Genomic DNA, 7,656 nt, shown 5'->3' with positions numbered 1-7,656 from the left:
ACCTTTATCTATGCGATTCTGCCAGGTGGCTGTGGCCACTCCGATCCTTTCTCCACTTGGTCTCACCCAAGATGGCGGTTCCGGGAGCAGCTGAGAGTCCTGAACTAGAAAACAATGGATTTCTTGCTTCTGCCAAAATTCCCTAGCTCTAAGCTTCCAACCTTCTAAATATTCCTTTATATGTGGTTCAGTGTTCTGGAACCATCCACTGAGCCTGCTTGGTTGGGTATTCTGTGTTGTTGCTGGCGGAGCTTTTACTACTCTTTCACCCGATCTACCATCTTGGTTATTCTCCCTCAGTGCACTTTTTAATGTTCTTAAATATTCTTTCTTATGTACTGTAGTAATTATCCTGTTTTCACTGAGTGAATCAATTAAGTTTATGCATTGAGAGTTCAAAAAAAGACAGTCATCATAGCCATCTGAAAGGATCTTTCTGCCTTGAATTTCCCTGGCATATCAGATCACATAAGAAGTAATTACTTTGATTAGATTTTTTATCACTTTAATGAGACTAACACAGTGTATTATTGAGGAAACTTGTATGCAGCCATATATTGATCATGGAAACATTTTGCTTAGAATAAATAGATGCATGAAAGAGTTGAAACACTAATGTCAATGTATATGCATATATACATTGACATTAGTGTTTCAACTCAATCATGCATGTGTGTGTATATATATATATGTTTGCTGTTATTAAGTGTCATTGAGTCGGTACAGACCCATAATGACCTTATGCACAGCAGAATGAAACACTGCCCAATCCTGGGCCAACCTCACTACTGTTGCCACACTTGAGCCCATTGATGCTGCCACTTTGCCAATCCATCTCGCTGGGAGTCTTCCTCTTTTTCTCTGACCCTCCACCTTACCAAACATGATATTCTTCTCCAGTGACTCGTCCCTCCTGACAATATGTCTGAAGTATGAGAAATGAAATTTGTTCATCCTGCCTCAAAGAAGCCCTCTAGATGCACTTCTCCCAAGACAGCCCATGGTACTTTCAATATTCTCCTCCAACACCATAATTCAAAAGCGTCAATTCTTCTACGTCTTCCTTATTCACGGTCCAGCTTTCACATGTATATGAAGTTCTTGAAAATACCATGGCTTGGGACAGGTGTACCTTAGTCTTCAAGCTGAAATCTTTGCTCTTCAACACTTTAAAAAGGTCTAGGGCAACAGATTTGTCTAATGCAATATGTCATTTGATTTCTTGATTGCTGCTTCCATGAGTGTTGATAGTTAATCCAAGAAGACTGAAGTCCTTGACAACTTCCATCTTTTCTACATTGATAAAAATGTTGTTTATTGGTCCAGTGGTGAGGAGTTTTGTTTTATTTACATTGAGATATAATGAATATTTACTGGTATTCATCAGTAAATATTTTAAATATTCTTTAATTTCAGCAAGCAAGGTTGTATCATCTACATATTTCAGGTTGTTAGTGAGTCTGTTATTAATTTCCGATTGACAGCTATTTCTGTAAAGAGCCAATTGAAGAATTGACTCTTTTTAGAAATAGCTGTCAATCAAAAAATAATGCCTTAGGGAAAAACAAAATTTGTGTCTCTATGGGATACTTAGTTGAAACTTATGTGGAATTGAAAATCCGTCATCTTTAAGTTAATCTTTCATAAAATAATTTTTGTAATTTATCTGGTATTGTAAGATTATTTGCTACATAATACAATTAACTATTTTTATTTTTCTTTATATTAAAACTGAGGGACTTCAAAAATTTCATAGGTAGATTTCCTAGCTTTTTATGCCCTTTTCGATGAACTTTTTGAAGACATATTTATGAATTTTTCAAATTTCATAGAAGTGATTAGATGGCAAGGTGCACAAAATAATTGTATGTAGCACTCTTTTAGAACTCTGAGATTCCATTTTGTCACCTGCAATATTCACTTCTCTTAAAATTTGAATGCAATGTTTAGTTGAGAGAGACCTTTGATTTTAAATAACTGTTTCTAAATAATTTCCTGAAGTATTCAAGTTTCTGATTTTAGTCTATGAACTTATTGGGGTAAAGCTGTTTCACATTTTAATTTGTTGAAACCTGTGTATAGAAAGTCCTAGTGTAGCGCTGTGGGATAATGCAATGGACCACAAGTCAGTTTGAACTGCAAGATTCAAATTCACCAGCCGCTCCTGGGAAACTTAATGGATGGTCACTATGAGTCAAAAGTAACTTGATGACATTTAACAACAACGTGTACAAATAGGAGTCCCTTGTGGCACAGTCTTGAATGTGCTTGGCTGTTTACTGAGAGGTTAAGTATTGAAGTTTACACAGAAGAACCTTGAAAGAAATGCCTAGCAATCAACTTCTTAAAGGTCATGTTGTTGTTGTTGCTATAGTTAAGTGCCGTCATCAAGTCAATTCCAACTCATAATGACCCAATACAGTGTTTCCAAGGAGTGGCTGGTAGGTTTGAACCACCAACCCTGAGGTTAGCTGTCCAGTGCTATAGGCACAAAAACTCTATGGAACATATTTTTGCTTGCTTCTTTACATTTGTGCACATTGCTGTATGCAACTCCTAAGACAATATCCATCCTTTGTCTATAAAGAGTAAAAAACGTCAACAATTCAGTCCTTGCAATAAGTGCATCATCCTGCAGCACTACGTCAGGACTCATTCATATGAGACAATTGAAAATACCATCACTTGGGTTAAGCATACTTTAGTCTGTGAACTAAAATCTTTATTCTTGAAGCATGGAAAAGGACATTTCAATCAGATTTGCCTAATGTAATATGTTATTTGATTTCTTGACTGCTGCTTCCATAAGCATTGATTGTGGATCTAAGCAAATGTTATTGACAGTTTCAAGTTTTCTTCATTTATCTTGATGTTGACGTTATTAATTATCATTGAGTTGTGAACCTGTATTAGGTTTCCAAGGAGCAGCTTATGGCTCTGAATTGCTGATCTTGTGGTTCATAGTCCACTGCTGATTCTATGGTTCCACCAAGAGTCCATTTCCATTTACTATTATTTATCCAGTTGTGAAGATTTTATTTTCTTTACATTGATGTGCAACCCATACTAAAAGCTGTAGTTTTTACCTTCATCCAGGAGTATTCCAAGTCCCCTTCACTTTCAACAAACAAGATTGTGTCATCTGTGTTGTTAATGTCTCTTCCTCAACTCCAGATGACATGTTTTTCTACATATAATCCAACTTCACTGATTATTTGTTCAGCATACAGATTGAATAAATGTGAATTAAGAGTATTAGCCTGACACACAGCTTTCCTTATTTTAAAATGTGCAGTATTTCCTTGATCTGTTCTAATGACTGCCACATAATCTATGTACATGTTTATCATGAGAACAATGAAAAGTTCTGGAATACTCACCCTTTGCAATGCAATTCATAGTTTGTTATAATCATTACAGTCAAATATCTTTGCATAATTTAATAAAGCATAAGTAAACATCTCTGTCTTAAGTCAAGCTCTATCTGACATTAGCAATCCCTCTTTCTAATTACTCTTCTGATCTGTGTTTAATATCTGGTTACTTGCTCAAGATGTTTGCTTGATCTATAGAATCACATTGTAGGTAAACTGCATATGTAGCTCTTAAATGCAATAATATACATGATTTGATTATAGAATTATCTTTTATGAGAGATATTGGTTTTCAGGTATTCCTTTTGTATTTGCTTTAAAAATAGTTTTCAGCAATAATACAGTTAAAATAGGGTATATTTCAAAAGTACTGTCACATTGAAACCGATGAGAGCACTTACCAACAAGGACAATAGAATGCAATAGGAATGTTTAATGTAGTGACAAAATATAGTCATAATTATATACCTAAAAAATTAATAATTTGCAGACAAGACATTTTGATAATATGAAGAAAGTATAATTGTAATGAGTACAAATACACTGTTAGTTCATGGTGATACAAAAAAAATTTTAAATTGCTAGATATATAATGTAGTAGATTGAATATATGTTGTTGTTGTTAAGTGTTATTGAGTCAGTTCTGACTCATAGTGACCCTTGATAAGGTTTCCAAGAAGCAATTAGTGAGTTTGAAATACCAACCTTATGATTGGTACTTCAGTGCTTATCCTACAGCACCACACCAGTTGATAAAATGCATTTTTAAAATTGTTTTATTTGTTATAATTTTTACCTTACTATGTAATCCAGCCAAAAAAGAAATATTTCTTTTTAAATGTAAAATATATACTACATATTTTAAAATGAAATTTCTTAATAGAAATGCTAATAAATTCATTTGAATTATGCTGTATGCTTATGTCCTTTACTTCAAAATACCATAATGTTTTAATCAAATCTGAAATCATTATTTCTAAAAAATGTTCCATTTCTACTATAATTTAATTAAATAATTTTCTATCCTGGCTATATTTTTAATAACTGGCTAAAAATTTTAGTATAATTTTTCAAGGAAATCTCTCTCTATTATTTATCTTAAGACAATCAAATAATTATTTTATAAATAAGAAACTTTGACTTACTAGAAAAATATGAGTATTATAGTATTCAAATTTTAAAAAAGCCTCTGCCAATCAGTGGATTATGATTCACTATTTCCTGAGACTGTAAAACATTAGGAATGGAGACTTCCTGACACACAACACTGACACTTAATGGTAAATGTCTTTTTAAAAAGTCTGGCCAATAAAGAAATACAAACTAATTATTTTCTTTCTCATTTTTATTTATTGTTGTCATTGTGTGCCAAGGAAAAGACTTTAACTTAAATTGCCTCCAAATGTCCCAGTTGTTCTGGTAGTTATTAGGTACCATTGAGTCTGTAAAGACTCATAACTACCCTATGTACAATAGAATGAAACACTGCCTGGTTCTGGGCAAACCGCACAATTGTTGTTACTCATGAGTCCATTGTTCCCATTACTGTGCCAATTTATATTGTTAGGGGTCTACTTTTTTTTCTCCACCCTACACTTTAACAGACATGATATCCTTGACTGGTCCCTCCAGACAACATGTCCGAAGAATGAGAGACAAAATCTGACCATCTGGCTTCCAAGGAGCAGTCTGGTTACACTTCTTTCAATTCAAATCTGCCTGTTCTTTTGACAGTTCATGGTACTTTCAATATTCTCCCTCAACACCTTAATTAAATGCAGGAATTTTTCTATGGTCTTCCTTATTCACTGTCTAACTTTTGCATGCATATGAAGTTATTGAAAATACTATGGCTTGAGTCAGGCATGACCCAAAGTAAACATAGTCCTCATACTAACATCTTTGATCTTCAATACATTAAAGAGGTCTTGTGCAGCAATTTTGCCTAATGAAATACGTTGTTTGATTTCTTGACTACTGCTTCCATGAGTCTAGATGGTCTGAGCAAAATGATGTCTTTGACAACTTCAACCTTTACTCCATTTTTATGGATGTTGTTTATTGATCCAGTAGTGAAGATTTTTGTTTTCCTTGCATTGAGGTACAACCCGTACCAAAGACTGCGGTCTTTGATTTTCATCAGCAAGTATTTTAAATCCTCTTTGCTTTCAGCAAGCAAAGTTGTATCATTGCAAATCATAGGTTGTTAATGAGATCTCCTCTAACTAATATGCCATATTTTTCATCATAAAATCTAACTTCTCAGATTATTTGCTCAGCATGCACATTGACTATGTAAGGTGCAAGAATACAACCCTGGTACACACTTTTTAGCATAGTGGTTACGAATCGGGCTGCGAACCTTAAGGTCAGCGGTTCGAAACTACCAGCCGTTCGGCGGGAGAAAGATGAGGCTTTCTACTCCCGTAAGGATTTACACCCTCGGAAACCCTGTACAGGATCGCTATGGGTCGGAACCGACTCGACGGCACTTAACAACAACAACAACAACATACTTTTCCTAATTTTAAACAATTCACTGTTCCCTTATTCTATTTGAACAATTGCCTTGGGTCTGTGTACAGGTTGCTCATGAGCACAATTAATTTTTTTAGAATACTCATCTTCACAAAGTTGTCTACAGCTTGTCATGATCCACACAATTGAAAGCTTTTGTGCAATCAATAAAACACAAGTAAACAAATTTCTAGTATTCTATGCTTTAACCAAGATCCTTCTGATGTCAGCAATGATATCCCTCATTCTACATCCTCTTCTGAAACCATCTTGATCCTCTGGAAGTTCTCTGTCAATGTATGCTTGCAACCATTCTTTATTATCTTTAGTAAAGCTTTACTCTATGGGCTATCAATGATACTGTAAAATTATTTCCACAATCCACTGGGTCACCTCTCTTTGAAATAGGCACCAATATAGACCTCTTCCAGTCAGTAAGCAAGGTAGTTTTTTTTTTTTTTTTTTTGATAGATGAATGATTGTTTCCAGTACCACATAAGTGTGTTGAAATATTTCAATTTGTGTTACATCAATTGCTCTTTGCCAATGCCTTTAATACACCTTGGTCTTCCTTTATCAGGATTGTTGACTTGTGATCATATGCTACCACTTGAAATGGTTGAATGTTGTCCATTTCTTTTGGTGCAGTGACTTTGTGTATTCCTTCCATCTTCTTTTGATGTATTCTGCATCAATCATATATGATGTCATTCAATACTGCAAGTAGAGGTTTGATTTTCTTTTCATCAGTTTCCTAAGCGTGAAAAAAAAAATGCTCAGCATGTCCTTCCTTTTGATTTTCTAATTTCAGGTTTTGCAAATTTCTTTATAATATTTTACTTTGTCTTCTCTAGCTGACCTTTGAAATTTTGTGTTCAGCTCTTTTACATTCTCAACTCTTTTTTTTGCTTTATTATATCTACAATGGAGAGCAAGTTTCAGTGTCTCTTCTGATATCCATTTTGGTCTTTTCCTTTTTTCTTGTCTTCGTACTAACCTTTTGCTTTCTTCCTACCCAGATTTGGATTTTAGACTTTGGTGTCTAATGCATCAAATCTGTTCTTTAGATATTCAGGTGGGATATATTGAAGGTCTTACTTTGGCTGTCATGTATTTTTAAAATTTTTCAATTTAGTCTGCATTTTTATATGAACAATTGATGGTCTGTTCGACAATCTTCTTCTGACTTTCTTTTGGCTTATGTTATGGAGCTTTTTCACAGTCTCTCAACAGAGGTAGTCTATTTGATTTCTGTGTATTCTCCCTTTTAAGGTCCATGTGTATAGTTGTTTTCTATGTATCTTTAAAAAAAAGATTTTCACAACAATAAAGTCATTGGTCTTGAAAAATTCTATCATGAGATTTGCCCCATCATTTCTATCACAAAGACCATTTTTTCAACTACTACTCCTTCCTCTTTGTTTCCAAATTTTGCATTCTAATCACCAGTAATTATTAATATAATCTGAATGCATGTTTCATCAATTGCAGAATGAAGAAGTTAGTTGTTATTCTTGCTGTTAGATGACATCGAGTTGGTACCAAATCATAGTGACCTTATGCACTGTAGAATGAAACACTGTCCGATCCTAGGCCACCCTCACTATTGTTGCCACACTTGAGCTCATTGATGCTACTATTTTCCAATCCATCTCTCTGGAGGCCATCCTCTTTTTCTCTGAACCTCCATCTTACCAAACACAATATCTTTCTCCAGACACAATATCATACCTCCTGACAATGTGTCCGAAGTATGAGAGACAAA

Source organism: Chrysochloris asiatica, unplaced genomic scaffold, assembly GCF_000296735.1.
Source record: "Chrysochloris asiatica unplaced genomic scaffold, ChrAsi1.0 scaffold00499, whole genome shotgun sequence".
Taxonomy (NCBI): Eukaryota; Metazoa; Chordata; class Mammalia; order Afrosoricida; family Chrysochloridae; genus Chrysochloris; species Chrysochloris asiatica.
Note: the sequence above shows the minus strand (reverse complement) of the source record.